At 39.7% G+C, this 23916-nt stretch overlaps 1 protein-coding gene across 3 annotated transcripts in view; it reads right to left on the bottom strand.

Annotated features, from left to right (window-relative positions):
* Window positions 1-22931, bottom strand: part of ZPLD1 (zona pellucida like domain containing 1) — a 265892-nt gene extending 242961 nt beyond the window's left edge. For all 3 annotated transcript variants that reach the window (XM_034657659.1, XM_034657665.1, XM_034657669.1), the window contains exon 1: window positions 22779-22931. The gene's annotated coding sequence lies outside the window, so the exon portion shown is untranslated. The remainder of the gene's footprint in view (window positions 1-22778) is intronic.
* Window positions 22932-23916: the final 985 nt, after the last annotated feature.

The raw sequence follows: 23916 nt of genomic DNA, 5'->3' as shown, positions 1-23916 counted from the left end.
TCAAGATATCTTAGAATCTTCCTGTTTTCTCAGTTATTAGACTTCATTCCAATGTCATGTGCCAACCTTCATGTTCTCCTTCTAGTCATCAGCTTTGAGAAACTGCTATGGTCCAGGAACATTTCTTTTTACTGAAGACACAAAAGCTCACACTCATGAAATTTATGGACAATTGGGACAGACAATAAGCAGACAAATAAATTATATAAAATGTTAAGAGATGAAAATTTCGGGGGGGGGGGTAAAAAGAACAATAGGGTAAGGGAGTGACCAGAAAGTTGAGGGCACTGCAATTTTAAATAGGATTGTCCAATGGGCCTCGTTATAAAGGTAGATTTGAGCAAGAACTTTAAGAAATTAAGGGATTCATTTGGAAGGGGATTCCAGCAGAGGCAATAGCCAGGTCAAGGGGCCCAAAGTAGAAATGTGCTTGGTTTGGGTGGAAATCAGTTAGGAGGCCAGGGTGGCTGGAGCAGAGTCTGTCCATTATGCAATAAAGTGGAGCAGGCCAAAGTTACAGAGAATCTTTAAGACAACGTAAAGACTGATTATACTCTGGATGAAATGGGAATTATTAGAGGAACTTAAGTAAAATGGCATGACTGACTTGCCTTTTTTTAAAATTAGATTTATTGCAATTTATTAGATTGCTAGATCAGATACACTGGTTAATGTCCAACAGAATACAAACCACAATCTCGGGGTTCCACTGTATAGACATTATTTATATTTCTACTGATAACAACATCTACAACAAAGAGTTGACGTTACTGTCTCTGGAATGCATGTTTTTCATGTGTTTGTTTTAAAACCCAAACAAGCAGGGGCACCTGGGAGGCTCAGTCAGTTGAGCTTCTGGCTCTCAGTTTCAGCTCAGGTCATGATCTCATGGGCTGTAGGATCAAGCCCTCATCAGGCTCCACCCTCAGTGGGGAATCTACTTGAAAGATTCCCTCCTTCTGCTCCTTCCCCCACTCATGCTCTCTCCCTCTCTCTCTCTCTCTCTCTTGCAAATAAATAAATAAATCTTTTTTAAAAAGAAACAAGCAAACACAGTTGAGTTTGACAAAACTCTAGCAAATAGGTATGGTAGGACATTTTTATACCTATTTTATAGTTGACAAACTGGGAAACATAAGTGATATATTCAAGATTTAAATATATATATATATATGAATATAGTAAACATAAGTATATTTATTTATCTAACAAATGTATATATTTATCGAGCTGAAGGCAGAGTGGTCTTTTTTATTATTGTTACTTTTATTAGCCATATGGTTCACTCAGAAAACTTAGAAATGAACCTTTAAAGAAAATAAATATTCATTCTTATACTGTCTTTTGGTATATGAATACCTCACTACGGTAGGAAAAAACTCACTTTATTGGTTTAGACAAAGAGGAGCCTATTGTAGGTTAATAATTTTAAGACAATTGACCAGGTGTTCATAGCAAATGTTGACTCAAGAGGGAAAACTATCATTTCCCCAGTGTTAGAAGTAGTAGTCACATACTTATGTGTTTTGATGAAGGAACCATCTTTCGTTAACGTCTCCATTCCTAGCACCTGGAAGCACAAAATAGACATTCAATGGACATACTAGTCTTTGTTCTCCAAATGAAGTTTTCTTCATGTCACCTGTTTTAGAGTTAGCAATTTTAGCCTTTGGCTCTCGGGGACCTGGTGGTGCCTCAGGCTTCCTCAGCCTTGGTGTCAGCTGTCATGGGCAGCTTGTGTGTACAAGGGAGACAGGGAATAGCAGTGGTGGAGGCTCGGTGCACACCAGATCTGGATTCATGTTCTGGCTCTGTCACTCATAACCTTGGAACTTTGGCAAAATGCTAACCTCTTCAAGTCTGGCTCCTCATCTACAAAACTCTATGCCATAGAGTCATTATGAAGATTAATTTGTCTTATAAATATGTATTTACCTAGTAGATGGCAGAGTTAAGCCTTGACCTCTTGATCAAGTCCAGTTCCTCATCTATAAAGTGGCGAGTATACTATTACCTATGTCAACGAGTCATTGTGAAGATTAATTTCTCTAATAAATAGGTATTTACCTGATAGATGGCAGAGTTAAGTCTTGAACTTGACCAGTTCAGTACTTCCCCATCCTATCTTTGTCTGTACTGTCCTTGCCAAGTTTTGTTGAGTTGCTTTTGATAAAAGATCCAATTAGACACAGTCCCAGCAAGCTGACTAGTATTTTCTCAGATGCTAGCCACTGCTTTCCTTCCAGCCATGCAGACTTAATGAGTATGTTCCTTGTGCTGTCATTTAGGTAATTGACTGAAATTGACTGAAATGTTAAGTAATACAGACAGAGGGCCACTTCTGGGCATAGTTCTTTTAGTCTAAATTGTCACACTTTGGATGATGAGTTGTATAATGTAGGTGGATCTCTATTAAGGACCTCAATTAAAACTAGAAACTTATTTCTCTGATTTTGAGTGTTGGAGAAAAAGAATTATCTAGAAAGGTTCCAATGCTTCTGACCTGAAATAGTGGACAGATGGCATTGCCATTAACAGATAAGTCAAATGACTACAGTAAAACCAATTTGGATTGTGATCTATTTGCACAGGTGTAGGGAGAAGATGAGGGTTTTGGTTTGGGACATATTACTAGACATCTAACAAGACATATCAAATAGGAAGATCAATATATAAGTCTGGAATTCAAGGAGATCCAGGCTAGAGTTACAACTTGGCAATTCATGGAACTGAATAAGATCATCAATGACTGAGTGTACAGAACTCTGGAGCATTCCACTGTACTAAATAAGCCAGGAATATGCTGAAGTAGACAAGGTAAGGAGGTAAACCAAAAAGTGCCATGTACTGTATATTAATAAATAAAAGAAAAAAATAGGAGGGAGTGATTAACTGTATCAAATACTACTGATTTAAAATTGATCATTAAATTTGGTCATTGAGGCCATTGGTAACCTCAGCAATAGCAATTTTGGTAAAGTGCATGAAAGCTGGATTGAATTATGCTCAAAGGTTGGGAGGAGAGAAACTGGAAGTGTGGAAGTATATAAAATGCATTTGATGAATTTAGGTGAGAAGAGGGAAATAAATGTGCAATAGGTAGAGAAGAACTGAGGTCCAGAAAGGTTTTTTTCCAAGTGGGAGACATAACATGTTTGTTTACTGATGGGAATGGTAGAGAGGGGCAAGTGGTAATGTAGAAAAGAGAGGAGATGTAAAGGGGATAAAGTTTACTGAAAAAAAAAATTACTGGATAAAGTTCCCTTAGTAGCAAAGTTGGGATGGAATCTGGTGCCCAAGTAGAGAGCTTGGTCTTAGATTATAAAATGGAAATGCAATCTATAGCAACAAGTGGAAAGACAGACTATAAGTGTATAGATGCTGGAAGCTGAATAAAAAAAATGGTGTGACTTCATAGAAATTCTATTCTGATACCTTCAGTTTTTGTACTGACGTAAGAAACTGATGTAAGAAACAAAGTCTTCACCTAAGAAGGGGAATGGGGAGATAGTAGTCACGTGTTCAAGACTAATTCTGATCCTCCAAGAAGTAGATATTAGATGGAAGTAAATGTGCAAGAGAGTTATTAGAGAAACACCTGTGAATAATGGGGGAAGACTCCAAACTGCAATGTAGATATTCTGCCTATGAAAAGAGAGAAAAAAGGATTGGGTAAGAAGACCCTCAAACTGCAGTACAATTCTGAGAAAGTCTCAACCAAGCTAATGATGTATCCCCAAGTAAGGACTCCCAAAATTCCCATGTCAGACAGGAGGGTCCAACCCCAGTACTACCACTATACTCAGCCACTGGCTAGGAGCCATCCAGGGATTAGCATGGCCTTGGTACAAATATCACAATGAACCCTAATGTGTAGCAACTAAAAACTATCCATCACCTGTGCCCTACAGGTGCTCTTGACATATCAGAGTAGCACACCTCCATGGCTGCCACAAGGTTTGAGGAGAACAGAGGTGTGGAATGATCATCTGGAATAGAGGGCAAGGAATGGCCAAGAAAATACATTCGGTTTCTTGGTCAGCATTAAGGGCCACTTGATAGTCATGGTCCTGATTCAAGTGGCTACATTTTCCTCAGGTGTATGCACTTGCTCTGATTCAGGTGCAGAGCAGACAGAAATTTTGATTTAATCGGAGTTGAAGTTTTGACAAATGAATACAACGAAGCAAGAGAGGGGCTCCAGATATTTGAGACTGTATGCACAAGAGTGAGTAAGTAACATAGAATTTAACTTACATAAAGAGGAAAATAAAGGCATGGGGAGCAATAAACAGTGAAAAGGCGGAAGAATCGCACTGAAACCCATGCTGGGATCAAGGGATAGATGCAGTTTGAGTACCAGAGAAGAGTTCCAGAAGTGGAAAATGCAAAACGTTAGAGGGATTATTTACATGTGTGTTGAAATCACCAAGGATTAAGGCAGGACAAGTATTTAAGAGAATAGTAAAAAGCCAGTAGCTAAAATAATCCAGAAATGAATGACTCTAGGAGCAGGAGATGAAGGATGGTAGGACAATTCCACCTAATGACATGAGAATCAAGGTTTAAAGGGTTTAGGGAGAACAAAAAACAAATGGTCTGAAAATGGCAATAAGAAGCAAGAGGGATATATAACTCAGTTCTAGGCCCAATGGGAGGAAAACAACTATCCCAAAGGGAAAGGGCTACAGGGAAGGTAAGAACCTCAGAGGAGATCTTGGTTCTGGTAAGAGCAGGAAGGTGAACAAGACTGTATCATTCAGCGTCCAGTCAAGAGAAGAAAGCCCACACCAGGTAGCTCCTTTTATTTGAAGAACTGATTACGAAAGTATTGGAAGAGGTAGAAAGCCCAGGGTACAATGAAGAAACCCAAAGATCAACAGGAGTAGGCCTCTCTCACAGATCTGGTGAGAGAGCCAGGAGGAGGTGATGGTACCAGAGCTGAGGAACTGGAGCACATGGACACTGGCACTACAGAGGAAGGTCATCCAGAAAAGGCTAGAACCAAAGAGAAGCTGTAGATTCTGCTGGAGGGGAGAGAAAGATGAGACTGCTCCGACTTCTCCTTTCCTACCACCCTTTAATGTCCCACCAATGTCTCCTATTGGCTGAAGCTAGATGGCAGCCAGTTGACGAGGGAGCTTTGGAGAAGTCAGCCACCTGTAAAAGGCATAGTCTATGACTCTCCTCACCACAATATGGTGTGAGAAACTTGGTGAGGCTTCCCAAGTCCCATCTGCGTAGAATAATACCATGGAGCCTTTCTCTGTACCATCTCACCATCTACCCAGAGCTTTAAAGAAAAGTGAGGTATTGCCCTTTCTGCTCTCAGATCCTACACATTTCCTGGCTGTTGCCAAAGCCCCAGTCTTGGCCCACGGACACTGAACCCTTCTTAGGAACCCCTAATCTTTCCTGCCTTTCCCCATCCATTTCTCTCTTTTTTTTTTAAAGATTTATTTTAGGGACAGCTGGGTGGCTCAGTTGGTTAAGCATATGCCTTCAGCTCAGGTAACAATCCTGGGGTCCTGGGATCAAGTACCACATTGGGCTCCTTCCTCAGTGGGGAGTGTGCTTCTCCCTCTGCCTGCTGCTCCCCCACTTGTTCTCTCTCTCTCTCTGACAAATAAATAAATAAAATCTTTTTTTATTTACTTAGAAAGAGTGTGTGTGTGTGTGAGCATAGGGGGTAGGAGCAGAGGGAGAGGGAGGGAGAAACTCCAGCAAACTGCACTGAGCACAGAGCCAATGCCAGGCTTGATCTCACAACACTGAGATCACGACCTGACCTAAAACCAAGGGTCAGAGGCCTAACCAACTGTACCACCCCAGCACCCCTTCCTATCCACTTCTATGCTGACAGCCCAAGGAATCCTTAATAGTGAGGGGGCAAAGAGTGAGAAGTTCTACTCCTTACTCTTCAAGCTACCTCTATCGAGGTATCTCTCTTCTCGTAATTCCTAGGGGGGATACATAATCTCGAAGCTTTCTCCCTCTCCTGAAACAGTGAATGTGGGTCATTATGGAGTCAAGGAAGAGACAAAGAGGGGGGGAAAGTACCCTAGGAGAAAAAACAATACTGGTTCATATTTCAAAAATAATATACCCAGAGAAGAAGGCAAACTGAGCTCAGAATTATAGAAGAAATGAGAAAGTTTGGGAATAAAGGAACATTTTGAGATAGAGATGACAATTCAACTAAGTGGCTATATTTTCTTATCTATTTCCCTTTTCATGGATGGTACTTCTCAATCAGGAAAAGGATGAGGTGCTTCCCAGGAGTAAAATAATAGAATTGGAGAGAGCTTACAAAAAAGCAATTGACTGTGCTAGCCCTGTGCACCATTCTCACATGAATTTCTCACAACAAATGGGTAGGGTTGGTGTCATATTCTCTTTCAGAGATGACAAAACTAAGACAAAGAAAGGATCAGAACTTGCCCAAAGTCACACAGACCAGTGGGGGTGATATGAAGACCGAATGTGGATGGACACACGTATTCCCAAAAACTCATGGCTTGTTCTCCTCTCACAACTGAGCTTAAAAATAAAACTAGTTTTCAAGTGTATAAAATTCTCTAATCAATAAAATGTTTTTGTGTCATTGACAATAGTTGCTATCGGGCTTGAGAAAGTGAAACCAGGACATGACTCAGCATGAGAAAGTGGGAAGTGGTTCTGTGGGAACATGTTTCCTATGGTAACCCTAGAAGACTCCAATTTTGCTGGAGCTTCAATTTCCTAATTAGCAAAACTTTCTTAGAAATATCTATGTCTCTATCACAAGACTCCTGAGCTCAGTACCCTTGTTCCAGCCCCTCAAGCGGGCCAGCGTGAGCACGTTTCTGCCAGGATTTGCGTCCCAGGTCACCCCTGATGGGTGGAGGTGGAATATGTTACAAAACTGCAGGAAGAACCAGGGCTGTGTGATTGCTCAGTCTTTGGAGAGCGCCTAAAATCAGGCACAGGAAGCAGAATTCAGCCTTGGAATTTAGAGAAGATCGGAAATCAGGCTGAAGGTCTGAATGTCAAAAGCTGTCGGAAGTAGCACAGAGCTGAAAATAATAGCGGGGCGGGGGGGCTTGGACTTCTATTCTTTATGGTCAGCGATTGGAATTACCAAAGAAATTGATTTAAAGACCATCACCAGTGTGAATATTTCTTTAACTTCTTTGTATTTTTTTAATAAAATGGGTCATACCAAGCATATGATTTTGTAATCTGATTTTTTCCCTTCATATATCATAAATATGCCCTTTCATTTCTCAATCAATAGCAGTCTGGCTTTTTCCACCACTGCTCCATTGCCTGCCCTGGTCCTGACCAAGGAAACCAATGAGATAATAATTGCTTAACCCATGGCCACCTCTAGTTCTGGCTCACTTGACTTATCTTCCTTAACCATGCCTTCTTAATCAAATATCCCTCCTCTGACTTGCTCAACATTCCTCTTACCCTGGTGTTCCATCTATCTCTGGCTGCTCCTATGGATCCCATTCACAATCATTCTCTTTAGCTCACTCTTGAATATAGAAGGCAGATACCCTAGAAACACTTCACTTTAAACAACCCTTCTTGTTAAATACTCTTTTTGGACATTCTCTTTTACTGACCATCTCTGCATTTGTTTTATTATGTTATGTTAGTCACCATACAGTACACTGTTAGTTTTTGATGTATTGTCCCATGATTCATTATTTGCATGTAACACTCAGAGCTCATTACAACACGTGCCCTCCTTAATACCCATCACCGGGCTACCCGATCCCCCAAACCCCTCCCCTCTGAAACCCTTAGATTGTTTCCAAGATCATGACATGTCTTCAAAGGCAAGGGAAACAAAAGCAAAAATGAACTTTTGGGACTTCATCAAGATAAAAAGTTTCTGCACAGCAAAGGAAACAGTCAACAAAACTAAGAGGCAACCTACCGAATGGGAGAAGATATTTGCAAATGACATTACAGATAAAGGGCTGGTATCCAAGATCTATAAAGAACTTCTCAAACTCAGTACCCAAAAAACAAATAATTAAGTCAAAAAATGGGCAGAAGACATGAACAGACACTTCTCCATTTCTGCATTTTGACACACAAATTCAAATCTTCAGCCTTGTCCCTCTCCGAATGCCAGCCCCTTAGCTATAATTCAACCTAGATTTTCCACAGATGCATTAAACTCAATGCCCAAAGCAGAATTGACTTCTTCTTCCTTCTCAAATATGAAGATGTCTCCCTTAAAGCTTGGAGATGGATAACATCACAGAGCCATCTTGCCTCTTCACCTTGGTAAGATTAATAAACATATAGCTAACTTTGACCTCAAATACTATGTGAAAAGCTTTACAGACCTTATCTCATTTAATCCTCACAGCTCACTTTACAAGGAAACTGAAGCTTATGAAGATAAGACACTTGCTCAAGGATGCTGCCCAGCAAGTGGCAAAGCTAACAGACAGACTTAGCACTTTGTCTCCAGAGTCTAGACCCTATAGGCAGTTAGCATCACACTCTTACGAAAGGACTCAGTAAGTCTGGGCTTTTGCCAAAGGAATTTTTACTGAGTAACCATGTGAAAAGAAAACAAAACTCAAAATATAAAAATGAATTAAGAGATGAAGTACATATTGTTTGTTCAGATGTGACTGTCCACCTGCATCAGCCTGGCAGCTCTACCTGGCACTCAGCCCTGGTTCCTTCCCCTCACCACAATCCCTTCTTTTGAGTGCTAAACCAAATTAAGCAGACTCCTTGCCCAGGGAAGATGTGGCTTCTAGATTCAGTGGGTTCCTCAACTTGTTCCAAATGCTGTTTATTAAAATAATTAGCCTCTGCTCTTTGATAGTGGCCTCCTCTTATATTCTGATTTGGTCCTCTAAGTCCAACCCCATTCCCTACAACAAGGAAAGCACTTCTCTACCTTGACACTGAGCTTCAGCTGCTCTGAAACTACCTTCTCCTCCTCTCTCTAGATGATTCAAACCCTGGGAATTCTAATGGTTCTACAGCTCATTCTTGTATGTGCTATTTGGTACTGAATGATGTCTTTGACTAAGTGATACCAGAAGCTGGTGAGACCCCTTAGCCAGCTTCTTGATGATGGCCTGTCTAGTGGTTTTGTGGCTGACACCATCATCTTTCAGCTGATCTGGCTTTGTCAGTTCCACCCATTCACCAACCCACTCCTGCCCCCAGCTCCGAGACCTAGGAGGAAACTTCTTAATAATTCCTCCAGTTTTAAACCCCTGTCCCTCCACTGGTCTTTCTTAGGATTTCTTTCAGTTCTCAATTCATTCACAGGGCAGTGAACCATGCACTTTGTTTTGTTTATACAAGCATTTATTAAATACCCACTACTATGCCAATCATTGTGCTTTGAGATTCTGCAAAAGCTCAAGAACAATTAGAAACAATCCCTGCCCTTACAGAAATGTCAGTCTGTCGGGGGAACCAATAACCATACAGGTTACGTAAGGAAGTGAACCAAATGCTCAGTGAAGTCCAATAATAGAGCCTCTAAGCTGAGTGCTCACTGGGAGCCAGACACCATTCTAAGCAATGGGGATTCAACAATGAATAAGACTGACAAAACCTCTACCTGTATGGAATTCACATTTAAGAATGATAAGAGGATGGGTAAGGAAGAAAGAGCTGGGAAAAGGGGTATCATAGGTGATAGGACAGAAAATGCCTCTCTTTGCATCTCCATGAGTGAGTAAGCATGCCTTCTATGCAAGAAGCTGATCCCTCTTTGCCCAGTGGACAAAAATACTCTAGGTATGTTCCCTTAACCAGTTGTACTTCTCTGTTGTGAGTAGGAAACCTGGCTTAAGCTGTCTATTGCATTACCTTGATTTTCCTCCAAGCAATCACCAAGGTGACCTGAGATAAACTTTCATAACCCCTTTAAGAGTATAACTGGCCTGACCTACTTCACCAGTCTGACATGCAAATATAGTTACATCTATTTTTTTCTAATTTACCACTTGAATCCCAACTAGTTTTCTTATGAGAACTGCATACGAAAGGGGATTCTCAGAAACGCTGCCTTTATAAAGTTCAACAGACTCCTTTAAGACTCTTTCTTTAAAATATCAGACTCCTGGGGCGCCTGGGTGGCACAGCGGTTAAGCATCTGCCTTCGGCTCAGGGCGTGATCCCAGCGTTGTGGGATCGAGCCCCACATCAGGGCTCCTCTGCTATGAGCCTGCTTCTTCCTCTCCCACTCCCCCTGCTTGTGTTCCCTCTCTCGCTGGCTGTCTCTATCTCTGTCAAATAAATAAATAAAATCTTTAAAAAAATAAAAAAATTAAAAAATAAAATATCAGACTCCTATGTTTATATATCTGAAGGAAATCACTTGTGATTTTTCAGGTAAATATAAAATTTCCTCTGAAGGTAGCTTGCTCTCTCTACCACTATATTTAGAAGAAGCAAGAATGTTAATTTTTGAAAGACTACTCTTTCCATTAGCAGTTAGGAGAGGGGGACATTTCTACACAGAAGAACAACTTGAAAAAGAAAATTACAAGAGGCCTTAAGCATTCCTAGGAATGGGTTTTTAAATTGCTGGCTTATGCACACAGTTAAGATGAAAAAGAAGGTAGAAATAAGGGATAATGCTAAGTGAAATAAGTCAAGCAGAGAAAGGCAATTATCATATGGTTTCTCTCATCTATGGAACATAAGAACTAGGAAGATCGGTAGGGGAAGAAAGGGATAAAGAAAGGGGGGGTAATCAGAAGGGGGAATGAAGCATGAGAGACTATGGACTCAGAAACAAACTGAGGGCTTCGGGGGGGCGGGGGAATGGGATAGACTGGTGATGGGTAGTAAGGAAGGCACGTATTGCATGGTGCACTGGGTGTTATATGCAACTAATGAATCGTGGAACTTTACATCAAAAACCAGGGATGTACTGTATGGTGACTAACATAATATAATAAAAAATATTATTATAAAAATAAATAAATAAAAATTAATTAATTAATTAATTAAAAAAAGAAAGAAAGAAGGGATCTAGAAGTCTGATCTACTTTTCTACCAGGAAAAGGGAGGAAATGTTTTTCTTCTTTCCTACATCTTCCACTTCCTTTCCCTTTTTACTTCACCTTCAAGAACAGGAAGCCAAAACTTAGAGGAGAGATACTGGTCTGAACCAGAATAAGCTGAAGAAGCTATGTTAGAAGAGAATGAGCTGGCAACAAATATAAATCATTTTTAATTTGCTGCCTTCCAAACTCATTCTGACATCTCTCCTCAGCCACTGGCAACCCTCCCCACAGCCAGAGGGCCATAGGCAGCCTGCTGGGGAATTTCAGTGACGCATCAACAATTCACCTGCCCCTGGCAAAGTACACGCCCACACCCTCCTACCTCCATCTTGCTCAGCCTGGTCCTGGAGACACCCACAAGGCCATGCCTCCCAACAGAGTTAGTCTTTCAGCAGTGGTCTCAAGCCCAAGATTCCCTTTCCTGCCCACTTCCGGCATCAATAGATTCTCATGCTTTCTCTAATCTTGATTATCAGCTCTGGGTCAAAAAATGAGACCCAGTTTATTTACATCTTAGAAAGGAGTTTGTTAAGCAAAATACATCTCTTGGAAATGGGATATGATCTATTCAGCTTCAAATTGCCCCATGTTGATTTTGTCCCATCTAGTAATCAAGAGTGAAAAGTGTAGGACACCCACATTACTCTGCTGAACACAGGTGCACCCTTATGTTAGCTTAGCAAGTGACTTGTATCAATGGCATGGGGCTCAATCAAAACAAAGAACCAGTGCCTTTGGTTTCATGGTCCATACATACATCCAAACTCATCAATTTTAGACACTAAATATGTACAGCTTTTTGTATATCAATTATACTTAAAAAAAAAGCCATCACTTTAAAAGAAGTAAGGTTTGAACAGCAAATTCTTCAGGCCCTGATGGAAAGTACAAGACTGCTAATTATTATTAATATGTGTATTATTATTATTATTATTAACAGCAGCTAATATATACACATTTGCAATATATTTCACATAGACGATCTCATTTATCATATGCAACAATCCTAAGAGAAATTACTATTATCACAATTTCACAAAGTAGGGAATTTCTATTTTAACTAAACCTTCAAGTGTCAATGAACTTACTCTAGTGTTTCACTCTTAGAAAGATGGGATTGGGGCCCGAAAGACTCATAATTAGAGCGAGTAGGCCCTTTCCTCCGCACACCACACCCACAGACAGCTACCTTCCCATTCCTGTAGCAGACAGGCCCCATCACGTTACAAACATGGGACCGAATGATTTCACATTGCTTTCAGCAATTACCTGAAGAAGCATGTGGTTAAAACAGCCTTTTATCATCATTTCTGAACAACGCTCACAATATTTCATTTACAGAATTCTTCAATTAAACAAGCATCCTTTGGTTGAACTTCTAGACAACAGATAATGCCTCAAACACATTGGTACTGTGGCCTTCCTAGAATAATTATTTATAAGCATGGGTATTTATTAAAACAAAGATCATGGTATCTGGTAATAAAAGCCAAGCATCCTTTGGGTAAATACCTAGTAGTGCAATTGCTGGGTTATAGGGTAGTTCTGTTTTTAACTTTTTGAGGAACCTCCATACTGTTTTCTGGAATGGCTGCACCAGTTTGCATTCACAACAGGAGTGCAAGAGAGTTCCCCTTTGTCTGCATCCTCACCAACATCTGTTTCTTGTGTTGTTAATTTTAGCCATCCTGACAGGTGTGAGATGGTATCTCATCATGGTTTTGATTTGTATTTCCCTGATGATNAAAGAGAGTTCCCCTTTGTCTGCATCCTCACCAACATCTGTTTCTTGTGTTGTTAATTTTAGCCATCCTGACGGGTGTGAGATGGTATCTCATCATGGTTTTGATTTGTATTTCCCTGATGATGAATGATGTTGAGCATCTTTTCATGTGTCTGTTAACCATCTGGATGTCTTTGGAAAAGTGTCTGTTCATGACTTCTGCCCATTTCTTAACTGGGTTATTTGTTTTTCGGGTGTTGAGTTTGATAAGTTCTGAGTAGACTTTGGCTACTAACCCTTTATCGGATACGTTGTTTGCAAATATCTTCTCCCAACCTATAGGCTGTCTTTAAGTTTTATCGATTGTTTCCTTCACTGTGCAGAAGATTTTTATCTTGATGAAGCCCAAACAGTTCATTTTTGCTTTTTTTTCCTTTTCCTGTGGTGATGATGTGTCTAGTAAGAAGTTGCTACAGCTGAGGTCAAAGAGGTCTTTGTCTGTGTTCTCCTCTAGGATTTTGATGGTTTCCTGTCTCATATTAAGGTCTTTCATCCTTTTTGAATTTANTGTCTAGTAAGAAGTTGCTACAGCTGAGGTCAAAGAGGTCTCTGTCTGTGTTCTCCTCTAGGATTTTGATGGTTTCCTGTCTCATATTAAGGTCTTTCATCCTTTTTGAATTTATTTTTGTGCATGGTGTAAGAAAGTGGTCCAGTTTCATTCTTTTGCATGTTGATACCCAGTTTTCCCAACACCATTAATTGAAAAGATGGACTACCATATGATCCAGCAATTGCACTACTAGATATTTACCCAAAGGATACAAAAATAGTGATTTGAAAGGATGCATGCACCCCAGTGTTTATAGCAGCATTATCAACAACAGCAAAACAATAGAGAGAGTACAAATAACCCATCAACTGATGAATGGATAAAGAAGATGTGATATAGATATATAGATACACACACACACACACACACACATACACAGAGGAATATTATTCAGCCATCAAAAGAATGAAATCTTGCCATTTGCAATGACACAGATNTTGCAATGATACAGATAGAGCTAGGGTATGCTAAGTGAAATAAGTCAGTCAGAGAAAGACAAATACCCATATGCCCTCACTCATACATGGAATTTAAGAAAGAACACAGATGAACATATGGGAAGGGAGAAAAGAAAAAAAGGAGAGAGGGAAACAAGCCATAAGAAATTCTTGATAGAGAACAAACTGAGGGTTGATGGAGGGAGGTGGGTTGGGGATGGGCTAGATAGGTAATGGGTATTAAGGAGGCCACTTGTTGTGATGAGCACTGGGTTTTGTAGCTAAGTGATGAATTACTGAATGCTACTCCAGAAACCAATATTGCACTGTATGTTAATGACCTAAAATTTAAATTAAAAAAAAAGCCAAGGCAAGGTATGAGAATTGAATCTCCAGTGGCCATGGACAAGATAACCCTGAGCATATACCCATAAGTGAACGACTACAGCACACACCCAAATCAAACTCTCCTGGGTGGTAACTCTCAAGAGAAGCCAACCTGAAGTGTTTTATTATTGCATATACCTCTGCATGNTAAAAGCCAAGGCAGAGAATTGAATCTCCAGTGGCCATGGACAAGATAACCCTGAGCATATACCCATAAGTGAACTACTACAGCACACACCCAAATCAAACTCTCCTGGGTGGTAACTCTCAAGAGAAGCCAACCTGAAGTGTTTTATTATTGCATATACCTCTGCATGAGAATTTCTGCTACCTATTAGTTCATTGAGCTTGCTGATTATTATCTAACAAGAAAGTGTCCATGGTATAAAGTAGAGAATCAAGGAGTGTTTTAATTTCATAGATGATTGAGAGAAGAAAAAAATAAATGAATAAAAAGAGGAAAATGGGAAAACCTTCTCAGAAAAGATACTTGATTTCCCCCAGAACTTGACTTCTGCGAAGGATTAACTTTAAACGTACCTACTGCACAATGAGTGTAAAAGATTTTTAGAGGCATCTGAAAGTGGAGACTTGGCTGAGCAGTCCTTTTATTGTATGGTGGTAAAAACACTTAAAACATGAAATATATTCTCTTAAATTTTTAAGTGTACAAGACAATATTGCTGACTCTAGGTACAATGTTGTAAATCAGACGTCTAGAACTTACTCATCTTGCTTAACTGAAATTTCATGCCTGTTGATGAATAACTCTCCATTTATTTCTCTCCCCAATCCAATCCCTGGCAATCACCATTTTACTCTGATTCCATGAGTTTGATTATTTTAGATATGTCATACAAGTGGACTCATGCAGTATTTGTCCTTCTGTGACCAGCTTATTTTATTTAGCATAAGGTTCATCCATGTTATCACATATTACAGAACTTCCTGCTTAAGGCTGGATGATATTCTATTGTGTATATATACACCATGTTTTCTTCACCTATTCATCCATTAATGGACATTTAGACTGCTTCCACATTTAGGCTAATGTGAATAGTGCTACAATAATATGTGAGTGCTAATATCTCTTTGAAATGATGATTTCCATTATTTTGGATAAATATGCAATTGGTATTGCTGAATCATATTGTACTTCTATATTTAATTTTGAGCAACCTCATACTGTTTTCCATAGCAGCTGTACTGTTTTGCATTCCCACCAACAATGTGCAAGGGTTCCCATTTCTCTATACCCTTGAAACCAACACCAGTCTTTGTTTTTTTTGACAATAGCCATCCTGACAGATGTAAGGTGATAGCTCACTGTGGTTTTGATTTACATTAAATTAAAATGGCATTTTTTACAAAAATAGAAAAAAAAATTCCAAAATTCATATGGAATCACAAAAGACCACAACCAACCACAACAATCTTTAAAAAGAAGAACAAAGCCAGAGGCATTGTACTTCCTGATTTCAAAATATATTACAACAGTATAGCAACTATACTAAAAACAGTATGGTCCTGGCATAAACACATATATATAGACCTATGGAAGAGAGTAGAGCCAAGAAATAAATCCAAGCATATAGCAACATCAACAAGGGTACCAAGAATACACAATAGGAAAAGAATAGTCTCTTCAACAAATGATGTTGACAGAACTGGATATCCTCATGTAAAAGAATGGAATTGGACCCTAATCTGACATCATATATAAAAATCAGCTAAAAATGAATTGAAGACTTAAACATAAGATTTGAAACTCTAAAACTCCTTGAAGGAAATGGGGGAAAACTTCATGATCTTGGTCTTAGCAATGATTTCATGAATATGAAATCAAAAACACAGACGACTAAAGCAAAAATAAACAAGTGGGACTACATCAAGCTAAAATGCTTCTGCATAGCAAAGGAAGCCATCAACAGAGTGAAAGGTGACTTATAGGATGGGAGAAAATATTTTCTAGCCATTTATCTGATAAGGGGTTAATATCCAAAATATATGAGGTACTCATACAATTCAGGAACGAAAACCCAGAAGTGAAAAAAAAATGGAAAATTTCTCAAAAGAAGACAGGCTCTTCTTGTTCCACTTTTACATTACATTTAGTGGAGCTGTCTGTAGGATGAAACATTAAGTGGTATTTTAATGTCTGGGGAATCTCTTAGACTTTGACAATTGCCAGCTCTTTTAAGATAGGAACTTTGTCCATCTTTCTCGTGCCCAGGCCTACCACAGTATCTGACACCCAGGGAGAGAATAATTCTTTGGTGAGTTTACTAGATTCAAAATTAACATCCATCTGGCCTATGACCTCACCCAGTAAGAGGGGAAGGTTGCTGGGGTATAGGAAGTCAACACAGTAGTAGCAGACCCAGAAGAACTTTCAAGTCCTTTCTGAGCATCATAGGGAGGATGTTATTAATTAATAAATCAGCATGACATAATTCTCACTCTAAAGACAAAGGAAATTATTTTCAAAAAACTTCAGAAAGCAGAAAACAAATAATTAAAGTAGCCACGCGTATACCAAGAGTAGGTTAAGAGTTAGGTTCCTTACTACTGACCACGGTTACTATATACGGGCAATGTGAATACCTGAGGCTAACAGAATATCATTACCAAAGCCATGCATTCAATGTTAATGAATCAACAGTATATATTGAATATGTCTGTCTTTAAGCAGAAATGCACAAAAAACAAGCTTATGTATTCATCAGCTGAAGAAAATGTGACCAAAATCTCACAGAAACTTAACATGGTATTTCCCCTATGAGCAACAGTTCAGTATTGCTAAGTCAGTGTTTGTGGTGACTGTATAGAACATATTTACCATGAATAACTAGAATTAATTGTAAATTATCTCTAATTGCTTCTCAGGGACCTCAGTAATCTATGTGTACTATGCCTATCACCTCAGGCCCTCTTCCCCTCAGCAGACAGTAGTCACCTTGTCACCATCAGACTATGCTTCTGTGGTCTGTGGTTCCTCTATGCCTTCTTTCGTTCTTTTTTTTTCCCCTCTATACCTTCTTTCATGTTGTTTCACTACATGGACCATCAAAGTCCCCTTCAAAGTGCATCTTCTCAATGAAGTCCCTACAAAGCTCAGTGCCACTAATAGACTCATCTTTGAACCTTTAACATAACTGCCCTTCTCTGTTATCACAGCACTTAACATTTAACCACATGTAATCTTGACTTATTCCGCATTTAATTCATGTTATTTGGTACCTAGTTTGATTATAATCACTTTGAAAGCAAGATTCACTTCATACTTACATCATTTTCATGTATTTATACATATTTATACATATATTCCCACCTAATAATACCTACTGGTTTTAATCTGCCTTTTTTCATATTATTAAGGAATGATAGAGCTATTAAGAGCCTTAAAACTCCACTAGGCCATCCCCCTAATTTATAGATAAGGAAACCAAGATCAAGTGATTTGTCTAAAAACATGTCATTTATATGTCAGAAACAGAAGTAGGTGCCATGATTGCCAACAGGGTGCATTTCCCACTGCTCCAGCCAGCCATCATGGCACTCCTGCTATCGCCATTTTTTAATATAAACACAATTTTCCAATACTTACATTTATGAAAATTAAAAATAGAAATTAAATGAATGATGAATTTTATCTCATTCTGAAAATGGTCATAATCATCTATACATAGACACATGAACCAACTGGGGAAAAAAATAATAGCAGCTACCCAATGCCATGAGAGATGTGTTGCTAAGTCTTGTATTTAAGTCTTATAGTCACAGGGCACCTGGGTGGTTCAGTTGGTTGTGTTCAACTCTTGATTTCGGTTCATGATCTCAGTGTTGTGGGATTGGACCCCACATTGGGCTCCACATACAACATGGAGTCTGCTTGTCCCTCTCCCTCTGTTCCTCCTCTCTCTCTCTCCCAAATAAATAAATAATCTTTAAAAAAATACTAGCCAATAGGATCCAACAGTACATTAAAAGGATTATTCACAATGACTAAGTGGGATTTATTCCTGAGCTGCAAGGGTGGTTCAACCTCTGCAATCAATGTGATACACTACATAAATAAAAGAAAAGACAAGAACCATATGATCCTCTCAATAGATGCAGAACAAACATTTGACAAAGTACAGCATCCTTTCTTGGTTAAAACTCTTCATAGTGTATGGATAGAGGGAACATAGCTCAATATTATAAAAGCCATCTATGAAAAGCCCACAGCAAATATCATTCTCAATGGGGAAAAACTGAGAGCCTTTCCCTAAGGTCAGGAACATGGCAGGGATGTCTGTTCTCACCACTGTTTTTCAACACAGTACTAGAAGTCCTAACCTCAGCAATCAGACAACAAAAAGAAATAAAAGGAATTCAAATTGGAAAAGAAGTTATCAAACTCTCACTCTTTGCAGATGACATGATACTCTATGTGGAAAACCCAAAGACTCCATCCCAAAATTTTTAGAACTCATACAGGAATTCAGCAAAGTGACAGGATATAAAATCAATGCACAGAAATCAGTTGCGTTTCTATACATTAACAATGAGACAGAAGAAAGAGAAATTAAGGAGTTAATCCTATTTACAATTGCACCAAAAACCATAAGATACCTAGGAATAAATCTATCCAAAGAAGCAAAGGATATGTACACAGAAAACTATAGAACACTCATGAAAGAAATTGAGGAAGACACAAAGAAATGAAAAAACATTCCATGCCCATGGACTGGAAGAACAAATATGTTTAAATGTCTATGTTACCTAGAGCAATATATACATTCAATACAATCCCTATCTAAATGCCATCAAGTTTTTTCACAGAGCTGGCACAAATAATCCTAAAATATATATGGAACCAGAAAAGACCCCGAATAGCCAAAGGAACATTGAAAAAAAAAAAACAATCATACTAAAGCTGGCGACATCATAATTTCGGATTTCAGGCTCTATTACAAAGCTGTAATCATCAAGACAGTATGGTATTGACACAAAAACATACATATAGATCAATGGAACAGAATAGAGAACTCAGAAATGGACCCTCAACTCTACAGTCAACTAATCTTTGACAGAGCAGGGAAGAATATCCAACGGAAAAAAGACAGTCTCTTCAACAAATGGTGTTGGGAACATCAGATAGCCACATGCAGAAGAATGAAACTGGACATTTTTTTACACCATACACAGAAATACACTCAAAGTGAATGAAAGACTTAAATATGAGACAGGAATCCATCAAAATCCTAGAGGAGAACACGGGCAGCAAACCTCTGAACTCGGCCGCAGGAACTTCTTGCTAGACACATCTCCAAAGGCAAGGGAAACAAGGCAAAATGGACTATTAGGATTTCATCAAGATAAAAGCTTCTGCACTGCAAAGGAAACAGTTAACAAAACTAAGAGGCAACCCCTGGAATGGGAGAAGATATTTGCAAATGACATTTTGGATAAAGGGTGGATATCCAAACTCTATAAAGAATTTATCAAACTCAACACCCAAAAAAGAAATAATCCAGTCAAAAAATGGACAGAAGACATGAACAGACACTTCTCTGAAGAAAACATCCAAATGGCCAACACACACATGAAAAATGCTCAACATCATTCGGCATCAGGAAAATACAAATCAAAACCACAATGAGATATCACCTCACACCAGTCAGAATGGCTAAAATTAACAAGTCAGGAAACGACAGATGTTGGCAAGGATTCAGAGAAAGGGAAACCCTCTTACACCCTTGGTGGGAATGCAAGCTGGTATAGCCACTCTGGAAAATAGGATGGAGGTTCCCAAAAAGTTGAAAATAGAGCTACCCTATGACCCAGCAATTGCACTACTAGGGATTTATTCCAAAGATACAAATGCAGTGATCTAAAGGGGCACCTGCACCCCAAAGTTTATAGCAGCAATGTCCACGATAGCCAAACTATGAAAAGTTTTCATAGACAGATGAATGGATTAAGAAGATTGTGTATATATATACACAATTGAATACTACTCAGCCATCAAGAAAATGAAATCTTGCCATTTGCAATGACATGGATGAAACTAGAGGGTATTATGCCAAGCAAAAGTAGTCAATCAGAGAAAGACAGTCACCATATGATCTCACTCATATGTAGAATTTAAGGAACAAAACAAAGGATCATAGGGGAAGAGAGGAAAAAATAAAAAATGAAATCAGAGAGGGAGACAAACCATAAGAGACTCTTAATCATAGGAAACAAACTGAGGGTTGCTGGAGGGGAGGAGGGTGGAAGGATGGGGTAACTGGGCGATGGACATTAAGGAGGGCACGTGATGTAATGAGCACTGCGTATTATATATGATGAATCACTGACCTCTATCTCTAAAACTAATACCCTACATGTTAATTATTTAAATTTAAATTTAAAAAATTTTTTTAAAGTTGTTTTACAGTCACAAGACATTTTTAAAAATAATTTATGCTCCTGCATATATTTTTGTGATAGAAAATTGTGATAAGGTAATTAAACTTTCAAAAATAAGAAAGTATTTTTCTTAGGAAGGAAGAATGGAATAGAAATATAAGTTCAAGGAGCTAACAAACTGACACCAGACAGAGAAGGAACCCAAGATGGTGATTAAGTTCCTAAACTTACTTCCTTCCATGAACACATCAAACGTGTAAAACAATTCCCTCCGATAGAAATCCAGAAACTGGATAGGTGACAGCCACAAATGGAGTGAATAAAGACACACCCACCTAGAAACAGGTAGGAAAGGCTGAGACATAATCTTGCCCTAACCCCACTCCCAGCACCATGCTCTACAATTGGGAGGGAACCCTCAACTTCCAGCTTTTCCCTGAAGAACGAAGGATCTGAATCACAACAAGGCTTGAGTCCACAAGACTCACAAGACCCACAGGACTATAGCAAAGAACTAGTTCTTTTTTCTTTTTCTTTTTTAAGAATTCTACTTAGTTTTATTTATTTATTTATTTATTTATTTATTTATTTATTTAAGAGACAGAGAGGGAGAGAGAGTGCAAGCAGGGAGAGGAGCAGAGGGAGAGAGAGAAGCAGACTCCCCGCTGAGCAGGGAGCCCTGCTTGATCCCTGCAGGGCTTGATCCCAGAACTCTGAGATCATGACCTGAGCTAAAGGCAGATGCTCAACCATCTGAGCCACCCAGATGCCCCACAAAGAACCAGTTCTTAATGGGCACAAGTACTCACACTGTCCATCCCCCAGGGCTCAGCACAAAAGGTATAGGCAAAAATGCCCATCTCCCAGTCTTTCCCTGGAAAGGGTTTGGCTGCATATTTACAAGCTCCTACCTGTGGGTCTGACTTCCAATTAGCATGCATCTGGGGGCTCAGTTCCTCCACAGAGCGCCTGATGCCCACTTGTGCTGCCTTCTCCCTCCAGCTCCTTCCAACAATGAAACCAGGTCACTAGCATCTCTCTGGAAAGAGCTTGTACACACGTCTGGTGCCCCAGCTTTTGCAGCTGCCACCCCAAGAACAGACCTCCAAATTGCCTATTTCTGATAGCCAAAGGGGCTTGTATTCATTGAGTCCCGAAGGACTAGAACAAAGAAGCAATTCTTAATGGGCATGTGACCACTCACCATAGGGCTTAGTGCAAAAGGAACAGGCAAAAGTGCCCATTTCCCAGTATTTCATGGGAAAGGGTTTGATGGCATATTTCACAAGCCACAGGTTGAGGGTACAGCTTCTAAATAGTATATATTCAGGTACCGACTGCAATCCTCACTAGAGTCTGAATGAGCTGGTGGACACTTTCCTCACATTCTCCCTCCTGTTCACTCAAAAAAAAAAAAAAACCACCTGAAAACAAAAAACAAAAAACCAAGTCACCAGTATGTCCCTAAATAAAAGCTTATGCACACATCTAGCACTCCAGCTTTTTCAGCTGCCACTTGAGGGACCAGCCCCCAAATCACCTAGCTCTGATAGCCAATAAGGTTTGTGTTGGTGAGTCCCACAGGATTAGAGTAAACGAAGCAGTTTTTAACCAGGCACTCCCAACAGCTATACACTCAGGCTCAGTGCTGACAGAGCCCATCTCCTAGCTTCCCACCTGCTGCCCGAGGATTTGGCTCCTAATCACTCAGCATCTAGATGCTGACTGCAACCTTTCCTTTTGGGACACTAATGGGTCTTGGTGCACTTTCATCTGCTGGGAGCCACTAAGAACAAAGATGGCAGCTTGGACCATCACAAAGTTTTGGGAGACAACCAGGAGCTCGGTCTGACTAGTTGACAAGCTTCATCTCTTATATAAGACCAGTCCGTCAGGGTTGGAAGGGGTGGCTGTTTTATCTAATGCCCAGAAACCAACACAGAGACTCAAGGAAAATGAAGAAACAAAATGTGGGAAAGGGAGTGTAAAAATACAGAGCTATTGTATGCATTAAAAGCTAAGTTGTTACCAGTGTAAAATAGACTGTTATAACTTAAAGAGTTAAAGTGTTGTTATGTACAACACACTAGAAATTACATTTGCAACTCCTTAAACATACAAAAAACTATAGGTGTCAACCTCAAAATGTGTAAGGAGATAATGTTACTTACCCAAGTAAACGGTACATGAGCAAAAAATGTTTGACCATCATTGCTCTACACTGCCTGCAGTTGTAAATTGGCTGAAGGCTCTCAAATTGTTTGTTGAGCGTGGCTTGCTTGATGCCACCTGCCGCGTCTGCCCCAGCAACACAAGCCCCCGCTTGCCTCAGTGGATTTGCCTTCTACCGAGCAGCTCACGTGAACTCCCCCAGACTTCAGTAGTAATAGCAGAGCAAAACAAAACAAAACAACCAAAAAAATTGTCACGGTAATTCAGTAACCCAGAACCTAGAGAGACATGAGAGTGTGGGTGGGGAGAGTTGAGAGGAAGTGTGAAACCTGAGCATCTCATGTCTAGCAAAGCAGACTAGGGTGGTTACAACAATAAACCCCAACTTTAAAGACCGTTTTACAAAAGTCGCCTTGCACCCAGCTGAGCAAATCTTCTGAGATAAGGAGGACAGAAGACCGAGCTCTTCTCAGAGGGAAGATCACAGGGTGATGAAGGAATCTGAAGTCTCCCAAGGCAGGTAGCCACCAATCCTGGTGCAAACTTAGGTCCTCCTTTTCTGCACCTAGAAATGGTCACTTGGCTATGTGAGGATTCCAGTCAGAATGCTATTTTTAAAACACAAAATTATGCATTTCCCCAGCTTAAAACTTTTCCATGATTTTCTATAACTTTCAAACATTCCAACTCTAACTTAGCACACAAGTGCTTTATGGTCTGGCCCCTGCCTTTCTCTCTAAACTCATCTCTCAGCCCTCCTGGGAAGCACTCTGCATTCGCTCCAGCCTTCCCCCATGACCAGCAGAGCTCAGCTGTGTCTGACTCTTGGCCCAACCAACGACCACACAAATGCTAGTGTGCTTGCCTGGAAAGCTCTTCCTACTTCCTCACCTGTCCAATTCCTCTTCAAGACATACTCAAATACCATCTCCCAGGCCTCAAACTTTTTATTTTTTCCCTTCTTTGTGCCCTCAGAGCAACCTTAATCCAGCATTTATTATATTGTGCTGTATTCATTTTTTCATTCATTCATTCATTCATTCATACATGCATCCATTCAATTGCTAGCTCTCCTAATTGCCTAGCAGGCAAGGCTGGCACCCTAGAAGTAAATCAATGAGTGAAAGAGGAAATACG

Source organism: Ailuropoda melanoleuca, chromosome 1 (genome assembly GCF_002007445.2).
Source record: "Ailuropoda melanoleuca isolate Jingjing chromosome 1, ASM200744v2, whole genome shotgun sequence".
In the NCBI taxonomy this organism is placed as follows: Eukaryota; Metazoa; Chordata; class Mammalia; order Carnivora; family Ursidae; genus Ailuropoda; species Ailuropoda melanoleuca.
This window is presented reverse-complemented; position numbering and strand designations above follow the sequence as displayed.